Source organism: Malus sylvestris, chromosome 2, assembly GCF_916048215.2.
Source record: "Malus sylvestris chromosome 2, drMalSylv7.2, whole genome shotgun sequence".
In the NCBI taxonomy this organism is placed as follows: Eukaryota; Viridiplantae; Streptophyta; class Magnoliopsida; order Rosales; family Rosaceae; genus Malus; species Malus sylvestris.
In genome coordinates, this window is record NC_062261.1 from 8,390,444 (window position 1) to 8,409,584 (window position 19,141).

At 33.7% G+C, this 19,141-nt stretch overlaps 1 long non-coding RNA gene and 2 pseudogenes across 1 annotated transcript; 2 read left to right on the forward strand and 1 right to left on the reverse strand.

Annotated features, from left to right (window-relative positions):
* Window positions 1-8,908, forward strand: part of LOC126608661 (disease resistance protein RPV1-like) — a 112,225-nt pseudogene extending 103,317 nt beyond the window's left edge.
* LOC126608979 (disease resistance protein RUN1-like) overlaps window positions 1-19,141 on the forward strand; it is a 48,874-nt pseudogene that overhangs the window by 11,185 nt on the left and 18,548 nt on the right.
* LOC126609003 (uncharacterized) lies at window positions 14,049-18,049 on the reverse strand. Its single transcript, XR_007618066.1, has 2 exons — window positions 16,736-18,049; window positions 14,049-14,326 (listed from the first exon to the last, which is right to left on the reverse strand). It is a non-coding gene; the product is annotated as an uncharacterized LOC126609003 (long non-coding RNA).

Here is a 19,141-nt window from a genome sequence, read left to right on the forward strand (position 1 = left end):
TCTTCATATATAATTATCGACTTGTCATTCACCAAAGCTAGCGAATCAGGGAGTGACTCCTGTTGTTGCGGGCACTCCTCTTTCGTGTAATACTCTGTCATTGTTTTTGGGAACTGATAAACTCACCCAGTTACTCTTATCTTCCCACACATTATTATTCCATCCGCCATACAAAATTAAAAAAAATTAAAAAAAATTAACATCTTATTTTCCAACCCCTATAATCTACATAGTCATTGGTTTTGTTGGAGAGTTGTAGAGAGCAAGAGATCTGCTTCATCAATTCAACTAATTTTGTTCGAAGCAAAAGAATTAAATCGAAAAAGTGGAAGTAAGAATATCAGAAACAGTTAAAAAAAAAATTCGAATCTGCAAGTAAAGGGGAAGCAGTTTAAGAGGGAGAGCGTACCGGCGAGCTTCTCAGCATCGAACCAAGATTCTGATTCCCCTGTCCTCTCTCTCTCTCTCTCTCTCTCTCTCTCTCTCTTAAATTGCTCTCCTAAAGCCGAGATTTGATTCAAATGACCTGGAAGCTATCAAATTAAAGATGCAAAATTGCAACAAAACGTCCAAAATTTTAAAATTTGTTGGAAAAATCCACAAACTGATGAACATATTTGGAATTGGAGCCCTAGAAATCACAGAAACGAACCATGAGAAATGCTATCTGTCGGTGGATTCTTGAACTTCTTCCGCCACCGGAATAATGGATCTTTCTCCCACCGATCAAAACTTGACTCCATTAATTAATCTGCCCAAATAATGTACCTATGGTGTTGTTTTATAATTTACCGATTACTAATGATGTTAGGTAAATTAGTACTTTTAGGAAATAAATGATACATATCCATACAAAACATCTGCTTTCATCGGAGAAATTTTATTTAAACTCATATAATCTTTTTTTACATCAAATTTACTCTGTTCATTCATATTGTTTTTTTATTAAAAAATTAATCTCTCTTTAAACCCAAATTTATTACCTAAACTATCCACTCAAACCCAATTCAAAATATTAAATTATCTTTACACGTATTTCCTTTATAAAATAACATTTGTAATTAATTTTTTTTTAAGAAACGTCTTTGCCCCACCCCCCTCTCCTAGTAGCATTTTCATGGCTACTTTTTTTCTTTCTGCTACCAAATCTAGACATTTACCTTTTTTTCTTTATACTGATGTGCATAAGCAACAAATCAAACCATTCATCCTCTTATATTATCAACAAGCAATGAAGTTTATAATCTAAGAACATTGGTAAGAAGTTTTTCCTTATAATTTTTCAATTGCAGAAAGCTTAACAAACCATTCGGAATTGATGAAAAAAATTTAAATCTAATGAACAAAATATTCATAAATTAAGTCATACCTTAGTTGGAGGATTCAAAACTTCAAAATCACCATCCATCAATAAAAAAACTCGTTTTTCTCTAGAAGACCTATTAGGGTTTTAGCCAGAATGAAGGATAAACAAGAAGTGATGGTAGAGTTTAATGGGTTTATTGATAAATTTGAGTTTTATTATTAATTTCATTTTGTACTTAATAGTATTTATGCAATATGTTAAAATAGACAACAACATAACATTTAAATGAAAAAAAAAGTCTATGTCTTATTGTTATTTTTTTTTAAACAAAAGGGAAAAAAAAAAGGAAAAAGTCAATGTCTTAAGTATGGATATGGAAAGATGTTAGGATTTTACACAGTAATAAACAGTGTGAAATTGTGAATAATGGCATAGGGGTAAATAATTTTTATTAATGTGTCAATTATTATCTTACATGATTCTGTGTTTAGCTGCAAGCGGCACATACTTGACTGCAGCAGTGATTATCCATTCCTCTGTTTTTTGGACCTGGATTGTCTGCCCTCATCATTCCATGCCTTCCTATTTATGTGGTCACGGTTAAGCCACGTCAACATTTTATATTGATTTTGCTTTTTGTCTTATTATTTTTATAAAAAAAATTAATATAAAATGTTAACGTGGCTTAACCGTGACCACATAACATAAGAGGGCATGGGGAGGGCATGGAATGGGAAGGGCAGACAATCCAAGTCCCTGTTTTTTTCAATCTTTTTTTTCTTTTCATTCTCTTCTTCTTTTTACATTTTTTTTTTCCTTTTTTAAAGAAATATAGCAGAAAAAGTTGATTGGCTAAATGTGTCAATTTTTTATATAAACTGGTAGGTATGAAGCTACATTTATCAGTAAGATCGTAAAGGAGATCTTGGTCCGCATGCAACAACGCATGCATTTGAACGTAGCCAAATACCCAGTTGGAATTAAGTCCTGTGTAGAAAAGGTGAAAGAGCTTTTAGGTCTCGGTGGAAATGATCCGTGTGTGGTTGGGATTTGGGGGGCATCTGGAATCGGCAAGACAACAGTTGCAAAAGCTGTTTATAATGCAATTGCTTATAAGTTTGAAGGTAGTTGTTTCCTGGCAGATGTTCGAGAAACGTCAATGCAATACGGAGGCCTATTCCAACTACAAAACACTCTTCTATGGGAGATTGGTGGTTCAGAGTGGAAAGTTGTCAATCCTCATAGAGGAAACATCCTTATAGAGAAACTGTTGAGGCGAAAGAAATCTCTCTTAATTCTTGATGATGTGGATGATTTGGAGCAGTTAAGCAACTTGGTTCAAGTTAAATGGCTCGGTGAGGGTAGCAGAGTGATCATAACCACAAAAAATAAAGGATTGCTGGAATCTTGTAAAGTTGAGCTGATATACAAGGTCCAAAAGTTAGAAGACAACAAAGCTCTTGAGCTTTTTAGTTGGAATGCCTTCGGAAAAGAAAAACCTCCAGATGATTATTTGGGACTCGCACGGCGTGCAATAGGCTATGCTCAAGGCCTCCCGTTAGCTCTTAATCTTATAGGTTCTCATCTGCGTGGTAAAAATATAGATCGTTGGCAAGATATTTTAGATAGTTACGATGAAGAACCTTATAGAGGGATTCAAAGAGTACTTCGGAAAAGTTATGATACCTTGGATTATGTCCCGCAACAAGTTTTCCTAGACATTGCATGCTTCTTCAAGGGTGAAGATAAAGACAAAGTTTTACAGATATTAAAAGGATCAAACCTCAAAGTACGTCAACATTGTATTGATGTTCTCGTTGAGAATGCCATTATTACTATTGAATATAATAGGATTTTGATGCATGACTTGCTAGAAAAAATGGGTAAGCATATAGTTTGGGAAGAATCGCCCACTGAACCAGGCGAGCGGAGCAGATTATGGCATCATGAAGATGTGTACCATGTTCTAACTAAAAGTAGAGTAAGTAGAATATATGTTCTTGCATTTGATTTAATTGGCATGATTTTGGAAAGAAAAAAAAATTAAATCCTTTTGATTTCTTTGTTATACAATTTGTTTGTTAACGCTATTTATTTTTCCATCTTAGGGAACAAAGAAAATTAAGGGCATTGTGGTGAAGTTGCCCAAGCTAGATGTGATACCCTTGAATGCAAAAAGCTTTTTCAAGATGGTAAATCTTGAAATTTTTATAATCCATAATGCATATTTTTCTGGATGCGTTGAGTATCTACCCGAAAATTTGAGGTGGATTAAATTCGGTGAAGATGGGCTTCAAGACTGGGGATCCAAACTTAAATTCAATTTGCAATCCAATTGTCATCTAAGGCATCTTGTCACGTTTATTATGCCAAACAGTGACATCAGACAATTGAAGGTATTTCAGGTATGTATACGTATTATAAATTAATTTGGACAATTACTAATTTAATTGTATACTTTATTTTTGGAAAAAGAAATTTGCCAAAGCTTTTCATCATTAATTATTTTATTTAAAGTTTGTGATTTTTTTTTTTTTTTGATTTCTCAGAATTTGGCAAAGCTTACATCTTTGAATTTAAGTGGTTCCGAATTCTTAGAAAAAATTCCCAACTTATCCGGAAGTCCAAACCTAAGGGAGTTGATACTAAATAAGTGTAAACGTTTAGTTGAAGTTGATGATTCTGTTGGATTCCTTGATAAACTTGTTACATTACGTCTTGTTGGGTGCTCTAGGCTTAAGAGATTTGTGACGAGACTTAGATTGAGATCCCTTCAAAGGCTTAATCTTGGTGGTTGCACAAGGCTCAAGAGTTTCCCAGAAATAGAGGTCAAGATGGAATCTCTAGAGTATTTGGCTATAGAAGAAAGTGGCATAAGAGAATTGCCTTCATCAATTGCATATCTTACTGGGCTTCAAAGATTGCATGCAAATTATTGTGAGAACCTTACAGGTACATCATTACATCACATTTATGGGTTGCAACATCTTTACTATATTGAAATGAATGGATGCCCAAAACTGGTGACATTTGGGAAGTTTTCAACTCGCTTAGATACTTCACATTACAACGGTATGCCATTAGCCATTTTCAACGTAAGCCGGCTTTATCTTATTGGATGCAATTTATCAGAAAGTGATTTCCTTGTGCCTCTTCAATATGAACCATCCAATCTTCATTGCTGGTCCACATTAGAAGATCTTGATCTGTCGGCAAACAATTTTGTTAGTCTTCCGGATTGCATTAGCAAATTTGTCAACTTGAATGAGCTTAGATTGCAAGGTTGCAAGAGGCTTCGGGAAATTCCACATGCCCTTCCACCAAATCTAAGTGATTTATATCTGGATGATTGCACATCATTGGAAAAAATTCCAAAGTTGCCCTTGGGGCTTAGGCGTCTGCAGTTGACTAATTGCTTTGGACTAAGTGGCGATGAGGTGGCAAAGTTGGAAAATAATTTGTTGAACTTGAATCAGGTTCGTCTCTCCTCTTTTAATTTCTCTTGAAATTAAAATATATAATTTGTCGATACTTGGGAGGGAGAACAGATGACGATTGTTTGTAATTAGTTATTTACATATTATTCACTATTGCAGGAATCTCTTCTGTACTCTCAATTGCAAGTTATGTATCCAGGCAATGAAATTCCAAAGCGGTTCAGCTATGCGTCTAAATATCTAACAGCCACTAGGATTGAAAGTATACGAAATGAAGATGAAGAAGATGATGAAGAAGATGATGATGAAGATGAAGAAGAAGATGATGATGAAGATGATGAAGAAGATGATGAATATGTTGGAGGTAGTGAATTTAGTATTGAAATTCGTCTAAATTTACAGGAGAGGGAGACGTTATTAGGATTGGCTCTATCTTGTGTTTTTCCACCACGGGTATCAGAATTTGGATGTTTTTACCATTTTCGTATTTACATCAACGAAGCAAGTGATTTTGAATTATTTCATTGGATGGGGAAGAGCATGGAGACAGCTCATATGGGGCTCATGTTAGTGGATTTAGAGAAGCAGGGAGATATTTGTAAAGTTAAACTTCAATTCCCCGTATGGGCACGCATTAAAATGTGCGGGGTGCACCCCTTATTCCGCAAAGAAGATGATCGGCAACAACAATGGCCTTCCTTATCGTCGAACCCAGCGGATGATCAACCGAAACGCACGCAGATTGATCACAATGTTCCTTCTGATATTAAGGTACGGAAAAGCCCTTGAGCTTTTCAGTTTTAGCAATTTTTTTATTGTTCTTTATTGTGATATCATTTTTTAAATTAATATAATAGAAATTAATTAATTTAAATTAAATAAAGGAAAAAATTTGAACAGTTTTCAATCTGCATAATCAAAGATTTCATATCTGTAGGTGGTTAGTTATTAGAAAAACAGAAACCACATTTGTATCTTGAAGTACATTTCACTAATCAAATCAAATTCTAATTAATCAAAACAAACAATTATGGAAGGGAAACATACAAGGAGAAATGAGATTATAAGTACAAAATTCAAGATTAATTACCTAAAAACTTGGTTTTGTTCATATAAGTACAAAATTTCTACACGAAGATCAAAGAACTACATCGTTTGAACATGTAAACCACATGCTTCTCTTTGTTAATCAAGTTTACACGCAGAGATGAAAGACTTGTAGGACTACTGTTTAATCAAGAATCGGGGTTTGCAACTATTTTTTTATTAGCATTTACTTCTGCTTTTTCAATTAATGGATACGTGGAAAATTTGATTTGGTGTGGATTTAGAAAAGAAGCAGGGAGATATTTGTAATGTTGAATTTCTTTTCCTCAAGGGCGCACGCATTAAAAGTTGCGGGGTGCACCCACTATTGCGCAAAGAAGACGAATGGCTTCCCTTGTCTTTGGGACCAACAAGTAGTCTTGGAAAGACGCCTCGTCCACTTGGATCCTCAGATACCGTCCACGAGGAATATGATCGGCAACGACAATGGCTTTCCTTATCTTCGAACCCGGCGGATGATCATCCGAAACGCAGGCAGATTGATCTTAATGGTCCTTTTGATATTGAGGAGGAGGAGCAAGAGCAACCATCCACTTCAGATGATTCACAATTTTTTCTTCATTAGGAGTTTGGGTACGTACATTTCAGTTTTAGTATAACTAAATAATTTTTTTAATTTTTTTTTGTATTGTGAATTTGTGATACCTTTATAGATTAATATAATAAAATTAATTAATTTAAATTAAATACATAAAAAAAAGAAAATTACATTTTACCTCCTCAACTTTGGGTCACATAACAATCTCATATTTTATCTTTTAAATATTGCTATATTATACATCAATTTACAAATTTGCTGCAATATCATGCCTCCATCAACTTTTCTGTTAATTTTTATGTTAAATGCTGATGTGGTAGACACGGATCCGCTCACTTACTTAACTAGGTTATAAAATTAATTTAATATTAAAAATTAAAGAATTTTTAGTTCTAAATTAAATTAAAATTAACAAATAAATTGATGGATATTTTAACGGAGGTTTAAGATTGCAACAAATTCGTAAGTTAACTAAGACATTGTAATGTTTAAAAGATGAGGTATAACTTTGTTATAAGACCCAAAGTTAAGGTGGTCCATGTAATTTACCCAAGAATTTAAACAATTTTCAATTTGCAAAAACAAAGATTCCATATCTGTAGGTGGCTACTGGCTAATTCTTAGAAAAACAGAAACCACATTTGTATCCTAAAGTACTTTTGACTGTGAGTGAGTAAGCCACACTTCAATAATAAAACCAAATTCTAATTAATCAAAACAAACAACAATGGAAGGAAAACATACAAGGAGAAATGAGATTATGAGTACAAATTTCAAGATTAATTATCTTAAAACTTGGTTTTGTTCAGATATATAAACCTACAAAGAGAAATGGAGATTATAAGTATAAAATTTCTGCAGGAAGATCAAAGAACTACACCGTTTGGATGAACATGTAGAGCACGTACTCCTCCCTCTGTTAATCAAGTTTACACGCAGAGATGGAAAACTTGTTGGAGTACTGTTTATATAAGAGTACTTTTTATGAGCATTTCCAATTAACGAATAGGTGAAATTTTTTGATTTGGTGTTGATTAATAAGATTTAGTATGATTTTAATATCAAGATGAGACAACAATATGTAGAAAACATGGCCATAATTTCACAGGTCTCTGTCCCTATATATTGATTCCTTGCAGATTCTGGGATGGAGTTTGGGTCAAAATTGCAGCCAACTGTGTCTTGACACATTTTTGGTTTTGGACAAATACTCTGTCTCCTGCCTTTTGCCATTTATGGGTCCTTTGTTTTCTCTGTTGCTGCTGGGACAGAGTCCATTAGATTTGCCCGTTTATTTTCTTTGCTCCCACAAACGGGGTGCAGGAGGCTAAAAAATGAGCTTTGAAATTTATAGGGCCCGTTTATTTCATTCCATTGACATTTTCAAGCTAACTTTTTGGCTTCTATGATCCACAGGTGAGTTGGCTTCGCACAGGCAAGGAAACATCATTGGAAGAGTTCATCCTTAGTCCCCCCAATGTGCTTACTGAAAATCAGGGAAATCAAATACGGCTATATGGTCCCGAAAAGGGCTTATCATACATCGCCAAACCTGCAACTGGACAGAGTTTTATATCTCACCACGGGAGCACGTTGAACCTAAGCATGCCTCTCGTGGATCCTCTGGTCACTCTCTTTGGCAGTGTCCACGAGAAGATGTCCGAAAGGGGAAGCAAAGGCAGCATGCTTTATCCAAATCTTGGAAGCATTTTGAATGCAGGGGAGTATCATAATAAAAACGCACATTGGGACATAGAGAGCCAGACAGATGGTGAGGATCACGAATCTGAAGCATCCGGGGCTTATTGTGATGAAAGCTTGAGAAGTCCACTAATCTCGTGCCAAACAACAGGCATGGGAACGCCTAGGTCTTGCGGCAGTGCTTTAGGTGTGAGATGCAATACAATCTTGATGAAAGGAAATGTACAAGCTAGCGAGGCTATCAGTAGTAGTATGGACACTGGTGGAGGTTGGCAGCTGGCTTATATATAAGTATTCTGACCGAGTAGGCGAAGACGGGAAGAAGGAAGGAGGAGTTCAAAAAGTGTATTTGCATCAGGATAGTGCACTTTGGTGTCGGCCTGCGTCGGTTGTTTCAATTTCTGGTGCATTCATGGTGGTCTGGTTAGTCAGCCTGATGTTTCAGAAACTTTCTTGTTTGTCAACCTTCTATGTTGTCGGGTGCATCGATTCTTGGATATTTGTTTACTTGAAGGTGCCTGAAACTAAGGGCATGCCTCTTGAAGTCATCTCTGAGTTCTTTGCTGCAGGTGTAAACCCAGCTGCTGCTGATGCATCTGCGGATTCCAATGAAAAGTGATTTGATTGTTTAGAGGGTTTGAAATTTGGTTTGATTTTAGACTGGGATTGTGAGGATAGGGCTTGAATTGGAGAAGTGCTTATGACTAGATTGCTTTTTTTTAAAGTGATTTTCTAATCATCAATGTCCCTTCCTTAATGCTGCAGAAGTATATTTGATATGGAAAACTAATGAAAATGGCTTGAAAACCCTATTTGATACCATGTTTTCTAATCATAGATTCTTAATCTAATCCTAAATATTGATTGAAGTTTAAAACAGTCTAATTAACCACCCTTGTAGTTCCAAATTGAAGTTTAAAACAGTCTGCACTTATATTTTCCTATCTATTTAATTTTAGGCAGACATATATTGTTGTAGACACTCTTTCTTATTATTGTGATCATATACCAAATAACTCAATATAGATCACAATAATTCTTACTGAAGTATGGTTTAAATTTTTGTTAGATATGAAACTGATCAAAATCAAATTGCTCATGCGTTACATTGTATTTAAAAAAAACGTGTGTCTAACACTAATTTGATTTGCATACTGTCTTATAAGATCTTATTTAACTCGTGACAAATAATAGTATATGACTTGCTAATTTATTTACAAAGGAGAAATTCACTAACTTTACGTATCCTAAACGGTCAATATATGCACCTGAGTTTGAATTTTCATTCCCATAATATAGATTTTTTTTTTAAGTTGGTATGAAAAGAATTTTACAATGTCTTGAAAAAATATGAAGGAAGAAAAAAAGAAACTGTTTTTAACTGCTGCCTAAGCTGAGCCCAGTTGCCGTGTAGCACTAGCAAGTAGCAACAGGAAAGTCTGCTGAGAAAAGTCAGTCATCGTCTTCACTAAATTGAGTTAGAAGAATTAGGGGTTTAGATTTGCAAAGATCCAAATTTTATCAGTCTCTCCGAAAGTAATCAGAGAAATGGAAAGTCAACCAAAGAACGGAGACTCGCTGGAGAAGCGGCCCGGCATCTTCTTCCTCGGCTCCCCCGGCGTCGGCAAACGCTCTCTCATTACGCGTAAGCTCTCTCTCCTTTGACCGATACTAAGCATGATCTGTTGATTTGTTGGATTACTGGGTTTGGATTTATACAATGCTTCTGATTCTTCATCGTCATCTCAACTGGTAGTCAATGGGTATGTAAATTTTTAATTTTGGGATCAAAGAATTCAATTTTAGGAATTTTGGGTACAAAGAATACAACTTTTAGGAATTTTGGCAACAAAGAATTCGTTTTTAATTCTTTTGAAATGTGAATTTTGATGATTTTTTTTGTGTTAAAAAAATAGATGGAATATCTCTACAAAGTACTACACAGCTGACGTTTCGGTATGGATGGCTCGTCTCCATGACGAATTTTCGATTGAGTCCCTCCCAATGTTTGACCAGTTGGCTGCCTTGATCTGGTTTTCGACACAACTGAGGTTTCCGTCTCTTGCCACTCACTCTTTGTCATTTTGTTTACTTATTTAGCATGATTTTCGATGTGTCTTGTATCAATTTGTTCGCGTTATGCTGCAGTTGTCGTCTCTGTCTGCGCTTCAGAAATAGGTATCTTGAACTGATCTTCAAAAGTTCGATATACTAGTGTGCATAGGGAATAAGGTTGATCTTGTTCCAGGTCACCCGGTTCATACCGAATATAGAAGACGACTGCAGAAGTTTGGAGACCAGTTTGATGATGACGACGATCTAGGGTTCACTGTGTATGGAATCACCGAGACTGAAGGAAGCAGTTTATTGGGGGATGACGAGTCATAGGCCAGAGACACATGTTTGGAATGGTGCACTGAGCATAACTTTGAGTTCGTCGAAGCTTATGCTGATTTTAACAAATGTAAGGCAGCACTTCTTTCTGACTCGTATTTTATGGCAAGTTTTATACGAAAGTGAAAGTTTGAAGCCGGATGAGATGTCAAATTGTTACTAGGCAGCAGTTTAGGTGTGGTTACATAAAAACACATGGTGTACCATACAACTAAAAATTTCTCCCACATAAGCAGCACACAGGATAAACTCAATTGAACAAGTTGTTGCTCAGGCTCTTTTGTTCATGAAGAAATTTTTCATTATTGTGCCTAGAATCAAGTTTTTAATTTTTTTTTCACACAAATATCTCATCACTTGTTTAGTGACACATGATGTATCACCATGTGTTATGGGTATACTGAAAAATCTCTCGGCTCTATCTCTGTCATCTTATAATTTAATTTCGATTTTCGTGCTAACATTACAAAACATTATTTCAAAAGTATGAAGTGAAAGATATTCTATGGAGACTAGGAATATAAGTTGCTTATTAAGGTTTTTATTTGACCAATGTGATATTTTGGTTAGGTAAGTAATTGAAGGTGAACGTTCTTAGTTATCTGAAAACATTTTTCTGATGGTTTTAGAAGCAGCCCAAGTGACCGGTTCGATATTTAGGTAAGGAGGTAAATGATTATGTACAAGCGTCGATAACATATTCAAAATCTAAAGCACTTATAAACTATCATGAAGTAAACGTTCTTGATTATCCAAAGCACTTGCAAAATTATTAAGAAAAGGATATTCTTAGTTATCTGAAAACACTTTTTTCTCAATAATTTTTAGAGGCAATTTCGCAGTGTTGAGATGTTAGCTTCGAAGGCACTCCAACTTGCAAAGAGTGCTCCACAAAGTTCAACAAAAGTAGAAACAAAATCAATTAAAAATCCCAACTCACAAGTGAGAGCAATGGTTATGCTTCAAGGTCCAACCATCTGACCTCTCTAAGTTAGGCTTCAATTTTACTTCATTTCCCACTCCAAATTTCCAAGCATCTGTACCCCATTGACCCTTTGCCCGCTTTAAGCAATCTAGAAAAATCATTTACATAAGAGAAATACTAAGTGAATTCTTTCAAAACGAACTTTTCATAACTCTTCGTCACAAAAAATAATTCAATTTTATTGTCTCCTTTGCATGCAAGAATTCAATTTATACCTAGCTGATGTACATCATTGTATAAAATTCCAAAACTACCAGTGCTTTGGATTCTGGACCTGACTAATCACTGTAGACTAAGTAGTGATGAGATGGCAAAGTTGGAAATAACTCGTTGAATTAGGTTCATCTCTTCTTCTTAATTTCTGATGAAATGAAAATTAATCTTGTTGATAACTGTAATTATTTAACTATATATATACATTACTGCAAGAACTTCTTCTGCGTTCTGAATTGAAAATTGTTCTTCGAAGCAATGAAATTTCGAAGTGGTTCAGATATACATAAAAAAATTAAATTTTTTTTCATTGTGACGGGAATACAGGTTACCACCACGGATGTTTATGTAAATGGTGGGAAATTTTATTTTTTAAGTTATTAACCTTTTAACATACATATCCCAACATTTGTATAATGACATATGGTATACTATTTCGTGTGCCGGTCACATTAAAAAATCACTCTGGTTAAGAAAAAAATGCATTATTAGTCTAAAAGACCACCGAATGTCGGTGGGACCAAGTTTGATTGCACTGCTCCCTCTTTTTTATTCTTGAATTAAAAAAAATCAAAAAGGAGAATTAATAGGTAAAAGTAAAAAAATAAAAAAAGTACAAAAGAAGGAATCGGGTGTGAAGAAAATCACTCTACAATACGTAATACTTTTGTTACATTTTTGAAAGTCAATTGCATGTTGATGTGCTTTTTTAACTTTTGAGTACAGAATACTTAATATTTGTCAATCAATCATCGGTATATATCATGTTGGAAGAGGATTCCCATTGGATTCTTTTTGTGGAGATTTAGGTGATTTTCTAATTCTGCGTATTTATCGTTATTGTGTAGTAAAAAATCATATTAAATATTTATATTTAAAATTAAAATTAAATATTATTTGACGAAAATTGATCAAACGATGAACAATAAACGCACCAAATTAAAGGATCTCCCTAAATTCCCAAAAAAAAAAATCTGAAGATGATCCTCTTCCTATCATGTTGATATCGTGGAGCACAAGGTAATAGTTAGCAAACGAAATTGATAGGATAGGGGTAATGTGATTAATACAAGTGCAAAGACGACAACGAGGGATAAAGTGATACTTTCGTGCTAGTTCCGAGGACATTTTGGTAATTAAGCCTTTATATTTACTAATCTTGATTTGATTTATAATTAGTACTCATTTTTGGCGTCGTATCATTCTGACATGGATTCCTTCCGGATCCATTATGTGGGGAACTAGGGATATTTACATCTCAGTCGTTTATTGTGTATCGCATGATCATAAATCAGTTGATTTTTATTTATTTAAAATTAAACACAAATTGTACATGATGAAAACTGATCGCATAATATACGATGAACGCTGAGATGTGTTGAATCTTTATCGATCCCTTTTTTTTTAACGTTTAACAATTGAACTCATTAATATTAAAATAGATAAAAATAATAAAAAGAGTACGAACAAAAAAAAATCTTAAATGCTTTTGTTGCAGTCTTTCAAGTTAATTGCGTATTTTCATGCATTTTAACCTTTGTATGTACATAATTGATTTGTCATACGGTCATAGTAGCTTCATATGACATCGTTTATGTGTCATGGGGGTGAAAAGAACGTGTGCTTCAATAACAAACGAAAATAATAAATAAATAATAAAACTAATGAAAATGGTTTGAAAATTTGAGTTTTAATGATAAAGACAAAACAAAGGATAAAGTAAATAGTATCAGGATTGACTTTTTAGTATAAAAATATGGTTTTTCGTTAAAGTGAACAGTACCGAAAAGTTTTTTTGTTAAAATTCCCTAAAAAAAAAAATCAATCTTTATGAATAGAAGTTGCAACCAAAGCTCCTCTCCATCAATTCTGGAAGGTAGCACGTAGGAAACTGCTTTGTGGCTGTGGGTAGGCAGAAAAGCATGAGGCTTGACAAGAGAAAGTCCCCAAGTTTATTTGGCTTTTAGTATAAATTATTTTCTCATTTGTCGAAGAAAAAATCACCTTAAATGACTCACCTTTCTTCAGGTATGCGACATTATTTATATGGTTCAAAATGACACAAACCGGATATAAATAATGTGGGGGTGTGGTTAAGGAAAAAATGCATTATTACTTTGGTAACTCAAAAACCATCTATTGTTGGTGAAACCAGAATTTTCCTAACATTTGCTCACTGACGTTATCGTTTTGTTGAAAAATAAAAATAAATTCTGCACCTGCATCCTGTTTTCAATGCACTGCATATTCCTCTGCTTCTCTTGTTTTTTTTTTTTTTTTTTTTTTTGTTGTTCTCGTTACGAAAATGAAAATTATCCAAAATGAATGGTATTAGCTATTCCCATCCTAAATGGAAGCGTGAAGGGATTGTAAGAACTTTAACACAGATCGATGATATGCCAATTGAATTACCAATGTTCTGAAACAAGTCAAGTGACAAAACTTATGAACAAGAACAAGGATTGCCGAGAACATACCTGCAGAATTTGAACTTGAAGAAACCATAACAGCCTCTGTGTTCAAAACCTTCTCCTCTTTTACGATCACAATAGCTTTTCTAATCAATAGGACTTAGAACAACATAAGCTAATATCGCAAGAGCAGTGGTTTGAACCATAAATATATAGTGCTCCTTCGTCCATTCCCTATCAGAATTGGACTAGGATTCAAAGACATACAAACCATAAAGATTCATGAGACTTTATAAAGTTCCAACACAAAGTTCTTTTCCAAAACCAATTGGAACTTCTCTCAAGACTGCATTCCTTATCAGATTTAGACTTCTTTATAATATCAATTATCCCAAGACTTATAAGAATCATACTCATACTCTTACATTCTCCCACTTGAGTATGATTCATCACAACAGATAATCATCTCAAATTATAAAGGTGATCAGATAAGTCATTCACCATCACACTAGTACATAGACACAACCTGCTTACATAAACCAAAACAATGAATTTATAATTGCCTATGCAACACAAAATACAGATTTAACTTACAAATCACAATGTCCAGTTTATGTTCATAGCAATGTATCTAAGCTCAAATTTATATAAAAATTACCAAATGTTTTGGATAATAAAAGCTTATCCTCACATACAACTTACCTATGCATTTTAAAGTATTGAACTTAAGAATCTTTTCTGTTACATCGCAGAATTAACTCAAAAGTCACAACATACTTAATTTGCACATTGTAATTATGTGAACCAAAATAGCAAAACCAAACCAATTTGCTCCCACTTATCTAGGCCATACTTAACACAAACAAGTTAAGTATAAGTTAATATCAACTGTATTAACTAACAGTCATTGCAATACACTGAATGTCTTATTAATGTGATCAATTGCCGCAACCAATACGCAAACAAATTCCATGATCACATTCATCCAATTCGTATTTACAACAATGTGATTTTACTTGACCAGAGCAAACACATAAATTGATTTGCTCCCACTATATCAAGTTAAGTTTAGTTCCAGCAAATAGCACTAAACTTCTCATTACTTAAACAAATTAAGTAACATAAATAATTACCAATTGCTTCAATAAAACCATAATCTGGTTTTCAAGCATCCATATGAATTATAATGGCTGGCTTAAATACTCTTAGCCTTATGCTTATATTCGAACATACGATTCTCCCACTTAAGCATAAGGAGAATATACTGCACAGTCAATAAAGAAATCGGAGATATGAACCAATTGGTTCCCGATTCCTTACCTATTGCATAATCTCAGTTTAGTTATATACACCTAAACCATTATACAAAACAGTCTATGTATCAAAAGATAGTCACAATCCATTCGGAAAAACTTATCTCACATAAACTCAAAATCACCAGTTTCAACAATGATCAAAATCAGAATAGCAAGCACAATATTTTTGCATTCAATTTGATCTTAACTAGTTCAATATCCATCGAGCAAGATCAACCAAAATTTGATAATGTTTGGATATATATGACAACAATATATCTTGATTAAAACGAGATAATCAAGACTACTATTTCTTCTGGAGAACTCGAAGTTCATCTTTCTCCTTATTTGTGATTTCAACCAAAATATAATAGCGGAAGCATGCATCATGAAATCACAAATATACATATACAATAAGCATGCATCGATATATATACATGATAAGATTAGTCGACAATAATCCAGATTAAAAATCTTCATGCCTTTAATTCATTGTCAACACCATCATCAATTATATACAGATTCGTAAGCAAGTCCTTGGAGAAAATAATGATAACTGCATATCATTAGTCTTATGAATTTCCAATAAGATGACAAATAATTATTTGTTTTCCGATTCATAATAGAATATATATTTTGTAAATGGCTAAAAGTTTATTGTCACAAGACTCATTATAGGCGGTCAATAAAACATCTACCTTATATATTCATTTGTTCATATATTTTCTTGTATGCTTGCATCAATATTCAGAGAAACTTATGCAAGTTCTATTTGATATAGATAAAGCCGCATGCCCATAATTACAACATCTATGCATGAATGCTATCTAGATATGAATACAAATTTAATTCATATATGCGATTTATGTATAAGTCACAAAGCAATTGGCATCCATTTTATATATGCATTCCATGTTGTTGCTTTATATTGCTTGCCGACTTGCACATGATATGCAGTCAAATCCATTCCAACCCAAACTTGATATAAATCAAACCAATTGAAAATCAGGAATTGACAATAAGATGTGCACTTGTGCTGCTCCCCGCAATTAAATGTATCGAGATTCATACATGAAACAATGCATATACACAGACTCTTTAATGAAAAATGGAAAAGTATATCTAGACAAATTTGTTTATGCAGCAAAGTATGATTCCAGACATCTCACATAAATCACAAGTTGGCATCTATAGGGATTTCGAGTTTAATCATGCCTTTACAATTTATATAAATAAACAAGCATACTCGAAATAGCAAAAGACCTAATCATTATGCTCCAACTCATCACACTATAATCATGCATATAGGAGAACAATTAATCACGCATGAAACAGTGAAGTGAGTTACCTGAATGCATCATTGGACTCGTATTCGTCAACCAATTGCAATTCCTCGACTCCAAATTAACGAAATTACTTATCCATCAGTGCTCGAGAATCGTCCATGCGGATTGTCATCACTCCAAATTCCCATGCGGATTGCCATCATAATCAACACAGCGGAAACAAGAATTTTGAAAATCAGAATTACGATGTTTATGAGAGATGTATACTGATAAATTACTATACTTATCACCAAATAAGCAAACATGAAAAAGTTCTCTCAACCCCAGATTGAGAAACACGGTTTCAGAATAAGTAACTAATCTTGACACCAATTCCATTTAACTCAATCTAAATGTTAAACAAAATTCAAGAAATTGCAATAAGATTTCAAAATACATACCCTTTTATGAATGGTTTCAGGATCGTATCAATCTTAGCATCAATCATGTATAAAGATTGCAGTATTGTATATATTACATCAGGAGTTTTGTATGTATCAAGGATCAAAATTCGATAAACTTGATATAATACATCAGGAGTTTTGAATTATAAACATACCTTTGGGAACAAAAGAAAAATATATATTATCGCAAATCCAAATCTTAAACAAAGATGGTTGTGAACGAGAAGATCTAGAAGCAAAGCATGTTTGGATCATCACAACTTCAAACCAAGAAGAGAAAAAAGGTGCAAACCCAGAAAATTTCGTACAAGGTTATGAGTTTTGCCAATATTCAATTTAAACAAGGTTATACGTTTTCTAGGTTTGGAACGTTTAAGTGTTCATAGCTTTTCCATCAGATTCTTGTGTAAATTTCGAACTCAATGACAATAATCAACTAGGCTCTGATACCACATGTAAGAACTTTAACACAGATCGATGATATGCCAATTGAATTACCAATGTTCTGAAACAAGTCAAGTGACAAAACTTATGAACAAGAACAAGGATTGCCGAGAACATACCTGCATAATTTGAACTTGAAGAAACCATAACAGCCTCTGTGTTCAAAACCTTCTCCTCTTTTACGATCACAATAGCTTTTCTAATCAATAGGACTTAGAACAACATAAGCTAATATCGCAAGAGCAGTGGTTTGAACCATAAATATATAGTGCTCCTTCGTCCATTCCCTATCAGAATTGGACTAGGATTCAAAGACATACAAACCATAAAGATTCATGAGACTTTATAAAGTTCCAACACAAAGTTCTTTTCCAAAACCAATTGGAACTTCTCTCAAGACTGCATTCCTTATCAGATTTAGACTTCTTTATAATATCAATTATCCCAAGACTTATAAGAATCATACTCATACTCTTACAGGGATGAGATAAGGAATGGGACCCTGACAAAGACTGGTAATAGTATTAGTAATTAGTCTTCGGTAGTTCAAAGACGACCGTGGAACCAAGTTTGAATGCACTCCTCCCTTTTTTTTTTATTCTTGAATTAAAAAAATCAAAAAGGAAAATTAATAGGTTGAAATAAAAATATAAAAAAAGTACAAAAGAAGGAAACGGTGTGAAGAAAGTCCCTCTACAATACGTAATACTTTTGTTACATTTTTGAAAGTCAATTGCATGTTGCCGTGCATTTTAATTTTTGAGTATAGAATACTTGATATATTGTCAATTAATCATCCGTATTTTGTCAATTAGTGTCTGGTACCTATGGATCCTTTAATCTGGACCGTACAACTAACAGTCCTGATTTGATTTGCACATCAATCAATGGTCCAAATTAAAGGATCTATAAGCTCCATAACGAATCCAATTCCTAAAAAATTTGATCGTATAATGAATAATGAATGTACCAAACTCCCACAAAGAAGATCCGGAGAGAATCATCTTCCTATCATGTCGATATCGTGGAGCAAAAGGTAACAGTCAGCAAACGAAGTTGATAGGATAGGGGTACTGTGATTGATACAAGTGCAAAGACGACGAGGGATAAAGTGATACTTTCGTGCTAGTTCCGAGGACATTTTGGTAACTAAGCCATATTTAGTACTCTTTTTTGGTGTCGTATCATTCTCTCTCTCAAAGATTAATTATAAGAGAACTTTAACAAAAAGCTTCATGTATTATTTATTTTAATAAAAAATTATATTTTTACACTAAAAAGTTAATTATGGTATTATTCACTTTAGTTTTTTTTTTATAGTTAAAACTCAAAGTTTTCAAGTATTTTTTATTAATTTTCCTTAATTATGATTTACAAATAGTAGCTGAAATGGGTCTCTTTTTTCTTTATATGCAATTGTATTTCATTACTTCTTTTGTCTTTTTCTTCAGCACTGAAAAAAAAAAAAGAAAATTGCTTTCATACATCATTTCTCATTTTATCACACTTTTGTTTTGTTGTATTTAGATTGAAATCACTAGCGACAAAAATTGTCCGAATGGAATCGTTTTAGTTGTTCCC